The 17230-nt window shown below is 54.9% G+C and overlaps 1 protein-coding gene across 3 annotated transcripts in view; it reads right to left on the bottom strand.

The window, feature by feature from the left end:
- CASTOR2 (cytosolic arginine sensor for mTORC1 subunit 2) overlaps positions 1-17230 on the bottom strand; it is a 61671-nt gene that overhangs the window by 28700 nt on the left and 15741 nt on the right. The window lies entirely within an intron of this gene.

Here is a 17230-nt window from a genome sequence, read left to right as displayed (position 1 = left end):
CGACATCTCACATGCCACAACTAGAAGGACCCACAACTAAAAGTACACAACTATGTACCAGAGAGCTTTGGCAGAAAAAGGAAAAATAAAATCTTTAAGAAAAAAAAAAGTGGGGAAGGGGCAAGGGCTGGCAGAATCAGGGTTTGCAATTTAAAACAGAGCAGGGAGTGGTTCCCAGGAAGAAATGGGGAGCACTTGTTCGATGGGTGCAGAGTTTCAGTTTGAGATGACAAAGTTCTGGAGATGGATGGTGGTGACGGCTGCACAACGTGAATATACTTAACACCACAGAACTGTGCACTTAAAAATGGTTAAGGGCCAGCCGGTGGCACAGAGGTTAAGTGCACATGTTCCGCTTCAGTGGCCCTGGGGTTTGCTGGTTTGGATGCCGGATGCAGACATGACACCACTTGGCACGCCATGCTGTGGTGGGCATCCCACATATAAAGTGGAGGAAGATGGGCACGGATGTTAGCTCAGGGCCAGTCTTCCTCAGCAAAAAAAAAAAAAAAAAAGAGAGAGAGAGAGAGCGAGAGAGAGGCTTGGCAGCAGTTAGCTCAGGGCTAATCTTCCTCAAAAAACAAAAAAGATCTATTTAAAAAAATAGTTAAGACAGTAAATTTTGTTATGTATATCTGGCACAATAAAAAAAGAAATTGAGCAGGGAAGGGAAGGTCCCCACAGCATCTGGAGGGGGTGGAAGAGCAGGCGTGCAGCTGCCCCAGGGAGGCCAGAGGGAGGGGACAAGCCGGAGAGACAGGCCGCAGGGGCTGAGGGGTGGGGAGGGGGACGAAGGCAACCAACGACGTGAGAGGCAAGGGGGAGGGATGGTGCCCCTCGTGGCCGTTGTGAGCACGGGGCAGGGCTGCCAGACCAGTGAGGGGGCTGTTCCTCTGCTTCAAGGAGGTTGGTGACGGCTGACGGAGCCCTGGACCAGGCTGCTGGCGGTGGGCGTGGGCCCATTCACAGCCAGAAAATAATATTCGACAACTTCGGGGAGGGGAGGTCAGGTCAGTGAGAAACATGAGGTGGAGGCAGGGAACCACCGTCGCCCCCACCAGCTTTCTGGAGGGAGGCAAGCAGGTAGAGGCGGGGACCTGGATCCACACAAGTTACTCCCCTCTGAATCTGGCCGCGATCGACGGAAGCAGTCAGGCTCCAGTCCTCTCCTCCACAGAGACCTGGGCAAGGAGAGGACCTGGGGCTATGGGGCTGCCCTGGCCCCTCGCCAAGGGCCAAAGCAGAAACCACGGAGAGCTGCGGATGGTTCTTTCTTATGCCCGTCCCAGTGGCCTGGGACGGCTGGGCAGGGCAGAAGGCTCACACAGGGCAGGAAACACAGCCTGGGGAAGACCAGCCTCTTGCTTTGTGAACATGTACCCAAGGGCAGAGCACACGGGAGGCGCTGCCTGGTGGGTCCCTTTCTCCCTGGGGTGACTGAGACGGAAAAGGCCCAAGCGTGGATCTTGGCTTTACCACCCACCCGAGATGAGGCAGGAACAGCTTACTGGTCCTCACGTGGCCCCAGGTTCCTCATCTGTGAATGAGGATTGGAAACACCTCCCTTGCCGGGTAGTTCAGGCTTTGAGGAGGCTCAGAGCACACGTGGAAATGCTCGGGACCCCGCCTGAACGTGTGTATGCTCACTGGATGCAGGGATGTGAGGAGCTGGCCGTCCCCACAGCATTCCCACCAGCGGAGTGCTTGGGCCTTGCAGACAGCACTTCTGCTCGTATGCTCTGCGCTTCTCCAGTGTTAAGTGACTTCTGCCTGATTGTGGCTCTCCCCGTTCCTGGTGGCCCCCAACCCTACCCTTATCAGGAATACAGTTAGTCTCGTGCAGGGGTGGGCGAGCCCAGCCCAGCTCTCCCACATAGGCCGTCCTGTCCCAAGGCACTCCCACATCCACCAGCCATCACCTCCCCGGTGATGAGAATGTCCACTGCCACACGGAGATCATTCACTTCCAGGTCCGTCTTTGTAGCGAGGCATCTGCTCCTGGGAGACGGGCCAAGTATTTCTCATCCAGGCTCCCCATGCCTCCCACAGGGCTCCCACAGGGCTCCACACGGGGTCTGTGCATAATCAGTGGTAACCGAATGAATGGGCAGTCACGTAATGAATTATTCCCATTTCACAGATGGGAAAACTGAAGCCCAGTCAGGTTAAGGCACTTACTGCCTCAGGTCCTGCGTGCCATGCAGTCTCCACAGTGGGGCAGGTGTGGCCTGCAGACAGTCCCTGTGACTCAGCTCTTCCCCTGGGAGCTCTCCGCCCTCGCACATGTGGAACAGGAGACTTGGACAGGAGAATTCATAACAGCTTGTTCTCAGTAATAAAAACCTGACTGCAGCCCCGATGCCCATCACCGGGAGAGGAGGGAATACTGAGAGAATGCCACCCAGCAGTCCAAAGGAAGGATCCACAGTGACCTGCAAAGCTATGAATGAGTCTCAGCAGTGTCACAGTAGATGGAAAAATAAGCCCCCAGATAGTAGGTACAGCACAGTACTCTTTTTACAGAGTTAAAAGCAGGTACAAAAAAAATACACTTTCAAGACTACGTGCAGTTGCAATCTAACTCCATCACATTTACGTATAATAGAAATGAGGCATGAGACTGTGCCACTGCTCAGATGGAGGGTATTGTCTGGAGTCTACTGCTCTGGCTCTGCACGTGCTGATTACATTATCAACATGAAATCACTACATAACTGAATAAAGGCAGCCATGCAGGGACAGACGACGGGCGAGTCTAATGAACCTGAGCTGAGGCCCACTGGGACTGCAGGTTTGTCCTGAAGGGGAACCTGCATCAGGAGGCAGTCCAGGCAGCAGGAGAACGGGCCTAGGGGTTGGCAGAAGGGTGTGGAGTACCCAGCCACAGAATGGAGCCAGGGCAGGCCACCAGGCCACAAAAGGGGGCAAGGAAACGCAGCTAAAGAGCCCCCAAGAGGAGGCGGCCAGAAGGGGTCCAGGCGCCAGAATCAGGCAAGAGTCCCAGGATGAATGCGCAGGTCTGGTCCCAGGGATGCGACTTCCTCTCCTCCAGGTCATTCAATCAGCCTTGCGGGTCAGGGATTTGGGGCTCACCTCGACTCCATAGATGTCTCTTCACTCCCCAACTTGTCCCCACAGTCCAGCCGCTTATTCAGCCCTCTGAGGGCAATGCAGGTAATGGGTGAATGCTCTGGAAAGAGCATGGTCTGCTCAGGGGCCTGGGCTATGGCTTCAGCCCCATGGCCTGAGACATTTACAAGTCCCCGGGCCTGCCTTCCTACTCCTAGTGGGGCATGACCCCACTGGCCACGGGGCCAGGGTAAGAGGTTGCATCCCTCTCCAGGTCAGAGCACCAGGCACATGCAGGCGCCCAAACAGCATCAGTCGCTTTCCTTCCTCTCAGTGTGGATCACGGCCCTGGTTTTCTCCTGACATGAGTGGAAGCTTATTTGACTTGCCCTGGTCCTCAGACTGCAGTGAAGACACCCAGACACACAACCTCCTACTCTCCCAAGGATGCAAACAGCTGTTTGTCAGCGCACTGGAAACAATAATCAAAGTCCTCGACCCTAAAGCAATCATTGTCCTTACCCCCGCCTCCCAGTCCCTGACACTATTAATTGGGAATCAGCAGTGGCTAGAGAGCTCACTATTACAGGACTTTGGAGCCAAGCTGGGGGATGGCCTGGAGCTGTTGTCCTGTTGCCTGGCAACTCTGAGTGCCCCGGCTCCTGGGTCAACTGGGTGCCTCTCTTATCTATGCGGCCACTCCAATTCTGCCCTGTCTGCTGTTGGCTCTGGGGCAGGGTGTCCTGGGCGACCCCCTTGGCTGACCCCATCCTTAGATGACCCCTATCCAGTACCATCCTCCTCGGCAATGACCTCCAGCTGGGAGATCCCCCCAGGGCCTGGCTCCTGCCCAGCCTCCCCACCCTGGGTCAGCTGAACCCTCCCCTCCCCCGCCTCCCCGACATACGGCACGCTCTGCACCCTGACCTACACCTCCAGTTTCCTAAGATTTAGGCCAACCAGTGAGGGCCCCCTCTCAATGTCTCAGTGTTTTCATCTATCTTATCCTTTCTCTCTGGCCTCAGAAAAACAATACAGCTGAGGCAGCCTTGTTTCTCTTTCTGCATTCCCACAGGCGCCTCGCTCCCAGCTCTCAGGAGCCTGGCTCATACTTGGCTTCCCCATCTTAGTGACAAACAGGTTCAAGTTTCCTCCATCCTAAAAAAAACATCTCCCTCCTCTCCTCTCCTCAGGCCATCACCCCCTTCCCTCCCCTCCACCACCAAACAGGCCTCCAGCCTGTCACCACCAGCCCTCCAGACACTGCCTTGCCTCCACCCTCCACTGGAGCCTGCTCAGCTCACCAATGACCTCCACCAACCACGCTGGATGACAGCCTCTTCCTTCACGCCCTTCTGTCCTTGACCTATTGGCTGGATTTCACATGCTGGCCAATGCCTTCTCCTGGACGCTGGAATCTACCACATGGCCTCCTCCATCTTCTGATATCAACACTCTTCTTTTGTTTCCTGTAGTGACTTCTCCTCCCCAATATAGATGGCTCTCAAGGGGGTCTCACATTACACACTCCCCCCAATTCTCTCACTCCCCGGGTTCCAGCCACTGGGGCCCTGACTTTCTCTCCCAAGCTTCAGACCTGCACTTCTCTGCCTACACTGGCCGGAACTGTCTTGGATTCATTTCTCACATCCACCCTCTGGGAGAGGAACTGTTGATCACCATTTCACAGATGAGGAAGCTGAGGACAGCAACCTGTCAGATAACCAAGACTGCAACATGTGCCCTCATCCTGATGGGATGAAATCTAATTGCTCTAAAAACCCACTGCTGTTCCCCCTGGGCTTGGCCAACAGCCAACCACCAGGGCAGAGCCAAGGCCTGGGACTGCCCCTACCCTGGGGCCGAGAGGCTGAGTCATCTCAGAGAACATTCTCATTTTCAATTGCTGCGGCCGGCCGCCTGTTATGGAGGGCCCGCTGACACTGGAAACTCGATCTGTTTACTCTCAGATTCCTAACCCAGCGGAGCGAGGCCCTCACATGGGCCTCTCCTCAGTCATCCAGGGGATGAGCCCCGGCCAGTCAGAGCCCTGTTCTGGCAATGGACTTTAAACCAGAAGGGGGAGGGGGGCCATTTCCAGGTAGACTTGTCTAGCAAACCCACTGCGAAATTTTAGATTTATGAACCAGATAAACCAGCAGAGGGAAGAGAACTGCAAGGGTTTGTTTATTTGTGGAACAGTTTACCACAGGTTTACCATTGAAGCCACAAAGGGGGCATTTTCCTGGAATCACCCAGACTGGGAGGCGGGGTACAGGGAGGCTGGAAGCAAGCTGCAAAGGCCCCTGTGTGCTGCCTCCTTCAGTATGGAATCCTAGACAGATGGTGCCCCAGCCGCTGTTTGCATACTCCCATGGAGAGGGAGCTCACTCCTTTTTGAGGCAATTCTTTCCATTCTGGGGTAGCTAATTTCTAGAAAGCTCTGTCTACATGCCCTCCTTTTAACGGACACTGTCTAGCCTTAATTCTGCCCATGGATGTTCAGTCCAGCTGGGAAAATGACAGGGAAGTAGCCCAGTAGGACCATCACCTCTTCCCACAGTGGGAACAGCTTACAGGCAGAAACTGGGCATAAATCCCAGCTCTTTACTGCTTAAAGCCGGTTCTCAACCTCGGCTGCATATTGAACTCACCTGGTGAGCTCTCAAAAGTACTCAGTGGGCCCACAGCTAAAGTTGGAAAACCAGAGGCAGGGTGGGCAGCCTGCCTCGTCAGATGCCTGGGGCCTTCTTGGCCAGGAGAGGCCACTGGCAAGCTGCCTAAGCAGGGGCTTCAGCATGGTAAATCTGCTGCCACCTCCTGGCGGCCCACCCTGGGTGAGCGCCTACCTGCAGGGCAGTGTTCACTTAAGGAGCCTCTGCTTGCCCCTCCTGGGGCTGCCCCTGGCCTGCTCTGCTGTCTTCATGTCTGCAGACCCAAGGCCACTGTGGGGACGGCAGTTCTGGGGCCTCTGAGATAGAGGGAGATGCCCCTCACTGCTGTCCACATTTACTCCACTTCTGTGACCATGAGACCAAGCCTGGGGCCCTCAGCACCATGTTACACAATGGAGGTGACCACCCCCTGGCTGCGGCAAGGCAACACCAAGAATGCCTGCTAGACCTCTTGCAGCCAGCTGCTTCCTAAGTCCTTCCCAAGGAGGCTGTTGGCACCAAGGGTGGCATGATGACCTGGGCACAAGCAACGCCCCTTCACCACAACAGGAGCAGGGAAATGGCTAGGGAGACCAACCATCTTGGTCTGCCTGGGACTGTTCCAGTTTGAGCACCAGAAATGCTTCAAAAGTAGACAGAATCACATGGAGGGAACAGAAGTCGGGAGAGCGAGCAGGAGAGGGGAGTAGTGACTGGAAGGTGGGAGTGGGGAGACTTCTGGAATCCCGGGAACCTCTTCTTCCGAGTCTTGCCTGGGCGCTGGTTCCCAGGTGTGGGCAGTCATGGGAACTCACCGAGCCACACATGTATGATCGCGCACACCCCACGCGGCTGCCACTTCACTATCAGGGGAGAAAAGACCCAGGGGCTGGGCAGTGGAGGGGAAGGTACAAGTTCTTGCCTTTCTTCCTCCTCCTTGGGTCTTCTCTGTGCCACAATTGAGCAGACAGGTGGGGTGGTCTGCTTGGAGGTGACCATGTGGCTCACGCCCCAGGGTGGGCCTCAAGGGTCCACAGAACAAGGGTTTGAGGGGGCAGAGGCGGTGAGGAGGTGATGTGAAGATGGAGGAGGAGAGACATCCTGTGGCGACAGCCGCCTCCCCGGGCCAGTACTGAGCAGCTGTTCCAGAATGGCGGTGAGGAGGTGATGTGAAGATGGAGGAGGAGAAACATCCTGTGGCGACAGCCGCCTCCCCGGGCCAGTACTGAGCAGCTGCTCCAGAATGGCACTCGTGGTTTTAGGTGAGAAATGCTTTTACTAAGATCAATCTGGGCTTAGATCGTAATTTCCTATAGACAAGATTTTTTTTTCATAACCAAAACTTTTTTTAACTGTGACATAATTTACTGTAACAAAACACACAGATTTTAGGTGTACAGTTAGATGAATTTTGACAAATTTAACCACCGCCCCATTTAACTGCCACCCCAATCAAAATACTGAGCATTCCCATCATGGCAGAAAGCCTCCCCTGTCCCTTTCCTGTCGGTCCCTCTGACCATCGAGAGCCACCCCTGCTGCAGCTTCCAGCAGCACAGATCCAGCCCGCCTCATGTGCCAGAGCCATGAAGTCACACAGCGTGTGCTGCTTTGCGTCGGGCTTCTTTTGTTCAGTGTATTGTTTTTGAGATTAATCCATCTTATTTTATGTAGTTTGTAGTTGTCTTTATTGCTGACTATGTATTACGCTTATATATATATAGATAATGTAGTAGAACATATTTTTAGGGGTCAGCCCCGTGGCCAAGTGGTTAAGGTCGCGCGCTCCGCTTCGGTGGCCTGGCGTTTACCAGTTCAGATCCTGGATGTGGACCTATGCACCGCTCATCAAGACATGCTGTAGTAGCATCCCACAAAGAAGAACTACAAGGACTTACAACCAGGATATACTAACTGTATATGCACTGGGGCTTTGAGGAGGGGAAAAAAAGAGGAAGATTGGCAGTAAATGTTAGCTCAGGGACAATCTTCCTCACCAAAAAGCATTAAAAAAAAGAATATATTTTTATTTATCCTTTGTCTTGCTGATGACATTTGGTTGTTTCCAGTTTTTGGCTATTATGAATAAAGGTGCTATGAACATCCTCATTAAAAAAAAATCCGACTGGCTTCGTATGCCCCAAATTCCCATAATTTCACAAAAGAAACTCAAGCTCGCCCCACAGAACTCCTTTGCACACCTGGGCCCATCAAGCCTACACACGAGCCCTGCCCTCTCCAGTGGGTGGGTTCTGCGGCTGGTGTTTGAACACCCTATGCAGAGGCTGAGATGGGGAAGGGACCCAAGAACAAGCACACAAAGCATTATCAAAGTTTGACTGAGGTAAGGGCTAAATCAAGGAACGGTTTAGATAGGGAGCAGCATGGGCATCCTTTAGATGGGATGCCCAGGCAGGCTGGGGAGGGACGTGGGGTACCCAGGATGGGCCCAGGGAGGGATGTGGGGTGCCCAGGATGGGCTTGGGGAGGGATGTCGGGTGCCTGGGATGGGCCCAGGGAGGGATGTGGGGCGCCGAGGACAGGTTCAGGGAGGGATGTGGGGTGCCCAGGACGGGCTTGGGGAGGGATGTGGTGTGCCCAGGACAGGCTCAGGGAGGGATGTGGGGTGCTGGCTCAGGAAGGGATGTGGGGTGCCGAGGATGGGCTCAGGGAGGGATATGGAGTGCCCAGGGCTGGCTCGGGGAGGGATGTGGGGTGCCTGGGCTGGCTCAGGGAGGGATGTGGGGTGCCCAGGAGGGGCTCGGGGAGGGATGTGTGGTACACAGGATGGGCTGGGGGAAGGATGTGTAAGCTGAGGCCTGGAGAATGAGATCCAGGCAAGAGTTGTACCACACACAAGAGACCCCTGAAGGAGAGAGCCCCTAACTCAAGGAAGAGAAATATTGTCCAGGGGTGTGGCTGAGTTGCCTACAGACATGGAAGAAACGTCAAATATGTTCTATACTTTGTAATACAACACTGAGTGGAAGAAAGCCAGCCCCAGAAAACGACACACAGCCACATACCCTTGTTATACATATTCACGGGACAAAACCGTTCTTAAAATTAGTGAAGTGAAGGATAACCATGGGTGAACGGCAGTTACCACCAATGTCACGGCCGCAGTAGGGGGTTCTGTTCTTCAAACAGTAAACAAACGTAAAGTAAAAGCAGGATCAATAAGCATGTCACGAACCAAGGATGATGAGTAATCAAATTCTGTGCACCTGAGGTCCACTAAAAAAAAAAAAAGGCTTTGAAATGTTTGTGGGTGGGCGACAACAGCTCAGGTCTGTTTTAGGCAGCTCCCTTTGGCTGCATGGAGGAGAGCTGTTCCTGCCTCTCACGCAGGATCGTGCTGCTCCATCACTGCACACCCCTCTCTGCTCCTGCTTGGATCCCGTCTTCTCTCAGGTAGGGGGAGCAGGGCTCAGGCTCCATCCATTGCAGCCCACAGGGGGGACCCCAAGGGATGCTGGGATGCACGACCCAGAAACTAAAGCCCATGAGTTTGACCATGTCAGACCAGCACTGAGGCAGCCCCAGTCCCTGTGCGCCTTCAGGTGGGAGCCTGGAAGGATGGTCAGGAGTGCCAGGGGGAGGTATGCCCAGATGTCACTGTCATCACCAAGTCAGCAGGATCTGCCCAAGCCCCCTCAAGATGGGGAGTAGGACACAGACATGCTGGTGCTTCTGCAAGGGTCCCAGGGACAGGAAACACAGCGGGTGGGAGGGGGCGTGGCAGGAGGACCTCAATCAAGGAAGAGCTTGGCAATGTCTAGAACAGGGGTTACAGCTCAAAGGCCTGCAAGGGGCAGGCAGCTGAGATACTCAGGTGACGGAACCAGGAGTCAGATATCCTTTGCATATTAAACTCCCAGGAATGTTCTTCACTTGCACCAAAAACACGAGGCTTTTCAGGCTATTTTTCTTCCTTGCACTTTTGGGAAAGAATATTAAGGACATATTTCTTCTGTACCCAAGAAACAGGCCAGTAACAGTGTGATGACAAATGGGCCTGGTACCTGATCTCAGTGGGGGGTTGACAGCGGGGAGTGGAAGGGACTGAGGCTTTCCTGGTGGTGAGGGCTCCCTTCTGGCTGAAAGAGGGAAGACGCGGCTCTGATAAACTGTTACCATGTGGGCCCTGGGTTGCAAGATCTTCCAATTTTTCAGGAAAAGATGGAAATTCAGATTTTTGTGATCTCTCCCAATGTTGAAACACTAGTGTAATTTTTAAAAACACACTGGGTGCACCAAAGAAAACATGTCTGGCCTTATAATGCTTCGTTTTCCCTTCCCAGACCCCCAAAAAAACCCCAAGTTGTCTTGGGTTTTAGCGGCAGACAATTTCCTGGACGGCAAGGGGTGTCTGCGTGTGACCACTCGTGGGGAACCCTGAGGGGGCTGGGGTTAAGGGCCCGCAGGACTCCTCTGAGCTCCTGGGCTGCCTCTGACGTGGGGTCAGGACTAGGGTAAGCAAAATGTAAACCAGATAAAACAACGTGGCCTGCGACCATCGGCCAGCCCAGGACACTCACCTGGGAGTCTCAGCAGCTCACTGCTCCACCTGGGCTGCAGCCTGACTCCTGCAATTCCCTGGCACCCGAGTCCAAGCCTGGGCAACAGCACCTCCGGCCTGGCCCCTTCAGCCCTGCCCAGGATGTCGGGCTGGCCCTGTCACCCTCCTGGAAGAGCCTTCAGCTGGGAGTCAGGAAGGAACATGAGCCTTAACTCTCAGTCTCACTGCCTGCAAGCTGAGTGACTCTGGGCACTTCCTGTACCTCCCTGTGCTTTGGGCTGGCACCTTGTCACTCTCCAAAGCAGGAACACATGGCTTGCTGTGGTAGAATTGTGGCTCCAGCTTGGTCAAGCCACTGCCCTGTCCACCACGGTTCCATGGGCCCGGGGCTGTGCTTGCTGGGGATGCAAACGGGACAATGTGTTTACACAAGGGGGGATGGAGCGCTGAAATCCCAGAGCGGAGCCAATTCCTGCCAGCCCTGCCAGCACCGGCCCAACCACACCACACCATACCATACCCAACCACTTCGTCTAGGAGCCCACTGGGTACACCCAGCAGAGGTCCGCAAGGGACGGCGAACACGGCCAGGTATGAGCCTATTCCACCCAGCACTGACTCAGGACAGACACTGCCACAATGAGCCAAGCATTCTCCCTCCCTGTGCCCAAACAAACCTTCCAGAACCGTGCTGTCCAGGATTGCTTCCTGGAATGATGGAAATGGTCTACACCACATTGTCCAGTTGGGTAGCCACTAGCCACACGTGGCTATTGAGCGCTTTGAAATGTGGCTAGTGTGGCTAAAATACTGAATTTTTTATTTGATTTGATCTTAATTAAGTTTAAACAGCCACATGTGGCTAAAGGCTACCAACTTGGGCAGCACAGTCCTAGAACTTTTCGATACATCACTCACTCAAACACCAGCAGTCTCTGCAGAAACAAAGCCCATGTCCCCTCCCCAGCCTGAGTTCCAGGTCCCGCCCCCCCCCCCCCCCCCCCCCCCTTCTGCTGTGGTTAACCCCCAAGCCACTGGCCCTGGAGCCATTCCAGGCTCAGATTCCACCTCGGGCACCATGATGTCGGGACTATCACCGAGGTCCTCAAGACTGAACGACCAGCTGCTGGCATGAGGCAGAGTCTGAGCGTGATGCCCGCATCACCGCTACTTTTCTCCAGGAAAGGTTCCCTTGTTGTTTGCTTAACTGGTGGGAGGAAATGTCTGGCATTGACACTGAGCACTTTTAATGAGCTCAACCTCAAGACAGGAAGAAGGGGCAGGAAAAAACCTCTGAGAACCTGACCTACAGGCCTCTCGCCACCCTCCCCTTAGCAAGATGGGCACACTGAGGCCCGGGATACAGTCTCGTCAGAGGGAGGAAGAGGGCCGAACAAGCCCAGAGCCTGGGCTCTTGCCACCCATCTTCACTCTCAGGACCCAGGCGGGCCGGGGTGGCATGGGGACACAGAGAACAAGGACAGCTCCTTACCTTTTCTGAGTCAGCCAGGACCGCCAGAACAAAAGACCAAACACTGAGGGGCTAACAACATAAATTTATTTTCTCACAGTTCTGGAGGCTGGAAGTAGATGAAGGTGCTGGCAGGGTTTCTGGAGAGGCCTCTCTTCCTGGCTCGCAGACGGCTGTCTTCTCGCCATGTCCTCGCATGGCCTTCCTTCTGTGCACACGCACAGAGAAAGTGAGCGAGCTCTCTGGTGTCTCTTCTCTAAGGACACTAATCCTAGGGGAGCAGGGCCCCACCCTTGACTTCATTTAACCTGAATTACCTCCTAAAGACCCGACCTTCAAACACAGTCCCATGGGAGTTAGGGCTGCAGCATATGAGTTTGGGGGGACACAAACATTTGGTCCATAGCACCCTTAAAGATGTCGAAGGCTACTTAGAAGAGACACTTGTGAAGCAACTAGATGAAAGGCCAGAGATGACAGATAAAGGGCTGAAACGAATATAGGACCCTGAAAAACTATACGGAATGGTTCCCAAGCTGAAGGAAAGGAGAGGAAGCATGAACAGCCATGCCCAAGGCTGACAAGAGCAGGAGGTAGAGGGCTGGGAAAGGTTTCCAAAAGGGGACCCCTTCTATGGCACCCCTGTGCTGGGCCCCTAAGGCCAGCAAGGACAAGAGAGAAGGCAGCGCTTTCCAGGGGAGGGCCCCGCACAGACGGCGTGGAGCGGGAAAATGTGTGGTTGGCGAGGGGTAAGGAGCCGGGTCCATGACCCCCACTCCCTTCTCCACCTCAGCTACTGCAGGTCCATTTCCACAGCCATCCTGACACAACTGTCAGTGACCACCACCCACAGGGCCCACGTGCTGGGCCTGGGAACAGCCTGAGCTGACCAGCAGCCTGGCTCCCCAGGGCCTGTCTGCACCCTGGGGATCGGTGTGACCTCTGTGTACCCCAGCAAGTCCTTTCCTTTGGGGACTCAGGTCCCAATCCATGAAATAAAAGAGGTAAACTCAAGATGTCGGGCTCGGTCCAGCCCAGAGTGGCCGAGAACTAGGTGTTCATGTGCTGTCCTTCTCCACCAAAGGGCAGGGTGGACCTAAGTGGTGCCATCCCAGACCTCAGGGCTGGTGCAGGAGAGGGGGTAAGTGATCACTTTGTCCCCAGCCTCCAGCCCTGCACCCCCTGCCCTGTGGCAGGGAAGCTGTGGGTCTGCTGTCCTCAGAGTGACCTGGTTCCCCTGGCTTCCGCTGGCTCCGTCGGGCTCCCCAGGATCCCCCAGGCTCCCCAGGCTCCCCAGGCTCCCTAGGCTCCCCCCAGCTCCCCAGGGTGCCCTCAGCTTCCCAGGCTCTCCCCAGTTCCCCAGGCTCCCCTGGATCCCCCAGGCTCCCCCAGATCCCCCAGGTTCCCCAGGCTGCCCCCAGCTCCCCAGGCTCCCCCTGCTCCCTAGGCTCCCCAGGATACCCCAGGCTCCCCCTGGATCCCCTAGGCTCCCCCTGCTCCCAAGGCTCCCCAGGCTCCCCCAGATCCCCCCAGCCCCCCACCCCGCTCCCCTGGCTCCCCAGGCCAGGGCGGGCTTGGCCAGAAGCAGGCCTTTGCTTATTAACTAGATGCTGTCACAACCCCCGCTCCTTCCAGTGTTCAGGCACCTGGCCTGGGATTCAAGCCATGGGCGAAACAGGCTGCGAAGTCCCAGCCAGGGCCACCCTGTTGCCCTGCGCTCTCGGCTGATGGTGGCACCAACTGCCTGGAGGCAAGACTGGGGCCTCAAATCTACAGACATAGACGGCCACAGCCGGTCCAGCTCCTCACGACCCACCTCCACCAGCAGCTCCCGGAGGACCTGGCAGTTTGTTTACACCTGTCATCACCTGGCTGAGCTGCCCAGAGCAGCTTGGTGATGGTCCAGTGCTGAGCGGTCCTGCCTTCAGTGAGGAGGTCCAGGCCCCGAGAGCCTTCCATGGGCTTTGGGCCAAATCCTTCACTTTTATTAAAACTCCCCCTTGGCTGTGGCCAAGATCCCCGGGGCCATGTCCGCTGTTGCCAAAGGCATCGAGACAGACAAAGGAAGGGAGACAGTGGGGTTAGGAAAAAGAGAAAGCAATCAGAACATAACAACTTAAAAACGCAATGCTGATTAGCTGCCCGTCAGTGTCAGCACCCCATTTGGCAGATGAAGAAACTGAGGCTCGGAGAAGTCGACACCCTGCCAAAGGCTGGGGGCTGGTAAGTGGACAGAATGTGCTGCCTGTGACTGGGAACGGGAGACAGGTCAGCAAGGCCTCTGTGGTACCAGAGTCCTGTGCCCACACAGGAGGTGGGTATCCTCCAGGGCCATCATCTTCGGCAGCAGGAGAAGCCTCTTCCAGAGCCCTCCGCGGTCACAGGGGCTGGAAGGTGTTTTTATGGGGTCTGGTATACCTTATCTCTGGGACAGCTGTGAACTCCACTCCCTGGCTGGCCTGCAGGCCCTGGGGAGGGTGCTCCTCAGGCCCAGCTGGTCCCAAGCCTCGACCCTCGCAATCAGCTAAGCTCAGGAGGGTGGGAAGGAGGGGTGCTGGGACCTGGGACCTGGGACAGTGTCCAACATTCGTGGAGGAGAGAGAGCTCTGGACATGGGAGGGGGCAGCCGCTGGGGACCCGGCTTCAAGGGCTGGGCACACTGGCGATGGATAAGTGCAGGTCTGGCTACCTGGGCCTCAGGGTGTGGCAGACAGCTGCCTCCACCTGCAGATGGGGGGACGGAGGGGGAGCTGGCCATAGAAATGAGCAAATATTGGATACAAGAGCAAATAAAGTCAGGGCTTCAGCCATGGTGGGCCGACCACAGCCTGGGTGCTCTGGAGGTGGAAGACCCCTAAGACCCTTGCAGCCCACTGGGGCCCTGCCAGCTGGCTGGGGAGCTAAGATGAATGGTGACAAAGAGCCCCAAACAAGAAGACAACCAAATGCCTCAGGGCCCGTACGCATGTGCACAAACACACACACAGCCCTAGAATGGGAGGGGACATAAAGGGGGTCCTCTCACCGACCAGGCTGTCTGAGGACACGCTGGCTGGTGGGGCTGTGGGAAGCAGGCCCGAGACACCCCAACGGGAGTGGAAACTGGAACTCTCCTCTGGAGGCCCCAGGTGAGGACTTTTCCTGACACACACATGCTCTGACCCGGAGTTCCGCTTTTAGGCATTCCCCCACAAACATATTCCCACGCATGCAAAATGAGGTCTGTGTGCCAAGTTACATACTACAGCATTAATTGTAAACCACAGCAACAACAACAAAGGTTGGGGACAAATGTCTAGCAGTGGGAGACAGATTAGGAATATATGATGGTCACCTATTCCATGGCAAACTGTGCAGCAGTTAAAATGAAGGACACAAATCAGCGCTAAGAACGAATGTCAGTTGAAAAGGCCATGAACAGTAGGCATGGCTTAACACCAATTTACGTAAAAAAAAATGCATCCTGGCATATACAGGTTCCCCCCACTATCCAAAACTAGAGCAATCCTATGAAACCTCTCGTAAGCCTAAATGGGAAGAAGCAACTACCATTCATACATGTGGGAAAAATTTTAAGTGTTCCCAGACCCCAGAAACCCAACCAAAATGAATGGAGACAAAGCACAGCCGCTCAGAGATGCAGTTCGGAGCTCAGCCGCCCCAGGCGGTCCCAGACAGAGCCCGGCGGCGCCCCCTTGCTGCCCGCGTCACATGCTGCCTCTCCAACAGCTTGCTGCAAAAGGAACACTGAATGCTCTTTTTGCTTTTTTTTTGTAAAAGTGAAAATCCTCTTCAGATTTCTTTCAGTTAGCAAAAGCAGGTACTAACGTAGGTCTTTCCTAAAAGCGAAGTGGTGTAAAGTGAACTTTTGGATATCAGGGGATACCTGTATATACAAGGACAGGAAATGTCACTAAGAGTACGCCCCAATCTCATCATCTCTGGGGGTGGGAACTGGGTGGCTGAGGAGCAGGGGTGGGAGGGAGCTTTTCCTGGGCACCTTTGTGTATCTTTGGAATTCTAATAAATTGTGAATTTATTATCTACCCAAAAATTTAAAATGAGAAAAAACAAAACAAAGAGGCAAGGAGGCCCTCCTGTGGGAGACAGCAGGACTGGGTGGACTGCAAAAGTAAGAGTGGGGTGTGAGTGGGGTGTGCAGAGAAGGTGCAGGAAGGAGGGGTGTCAGGGGCATGGTATCAGGAGCCAGACAGTCCTGGGGTCAAACCCCAGCCCTGTGGTTTACCCGCACGGTGACCCTGGCAGTCACCTCTCCTCCTTCCTGTCCAGGGCAGGGGACATCCCAGCCACAGCCTGATGCCAGGAGAATGGAGGAGAATCAGAGGAGGACAAGGCTCCCTCTCCCACCCATCTGCAACCCTCTATTGGGGGGCGGGGGGCTTGGGGCTCTGACCCTGACCCATCTGACAGGCCAGGTGACCTCTCATCCTAAAGCTGACCCTGGCGCTCTGCCTTCTCTCCAGGCAGGGCTCCCAGAAGAAGCTGCCGGAAGCTGCTGGGTCACCCCCCTGGAAGCCGGGGCCCTGAAGGGGTGGGAAAGCAATGGTGGGGGAGGTTTCCCAAGATCTCCAGACTCAATGGGAAGACAAATGGCCCCCACAAGCCTTGCTGAGACCTGGCCCGCACTCAGCCCCTCAGCTTAAGGACTAGAGCACAAGGCCAGTGGGAGAGGCACCAAATCACAGCCTGCCAGGAGGGAAATGAGCATCTCCCTGAGCCCCAGACCATCCGGGGGCACCTGAGGGTTATGGAGTCTTGCAGATGCTCAGGGAAGCCTCACTGGTGACGGCTGATGCCTGCTCAGCATCTCCTAGATGCCGGGCACTAGCCACACCTGAGCACATGAGATCCCCACAATACCCAGGGACTCAGCAGCACCGCCCCCATTTTCCAATTAAGAAAACTGAGACTTAGTGAACCAAAGCGAAATAACTCTCCAAAGGTGGTATTATAGACCAGCTGTCTGTGTACCCCCCAAATTCACATGCTGAAGTCCTAAGGCCCAACATGATGGTATCTGGAGGTGGGGCCTTTAGGAAGTGATTAGGTTTAGATGAGGTCATGAGGGTGGGCCCCCCATGGTGGGATTAGTGCCTTTATAAGAGGAACAGAGAGACATCTCATTTGCTTTCTCTCTCTGTGTGCACGCACCAAGGAAAGATGAGGTGAGGACCAGGGAGAAGGCAGCCATCTGCAAGCCAGGAAGAGAGCCCTCACCAGGATGTGAACCAGTCAGCACCTTGATCTTGGACTTTCCAGCCTCCAGAACTGTGAGAAAAAAATTTGTTGTTTAAGCCTCCCAATCTGTGGCATTTGTTATTGCAGCCCAAGCAGATAAGACAGGTGGCACAGTGAGGATTCAAACTCATATCTGTCAAAACTCCAGGATATATGCTCTTTCTCACTGACAATCCTCTCCACAGTGACTAGCACCACCCCCACCTCCGACTTTCTTCTCATTCTCGCTAGCCTAGATTTGTTGTGGTGGTTGTT

This window comes from Equus quagga, chromosome 7, assembly GCF_021613505.1.
Source record: "Equus quagga isolate Etosha38 chromosome 7, UCLA_HA_Equagga_1.0, whole genome shotgun sequence".
Taxonomy (NCBI): Eukaryota; Metazoa; Chordata; class Mammalia; order Perissodactyla; family Equidae; genus Equus; species Equus quagga.
The sequence above is the reverse complement of the archived record's forward strand: the minus strand, read 5'-3'. Positions and strand labels throughout refer to the sequence as shown.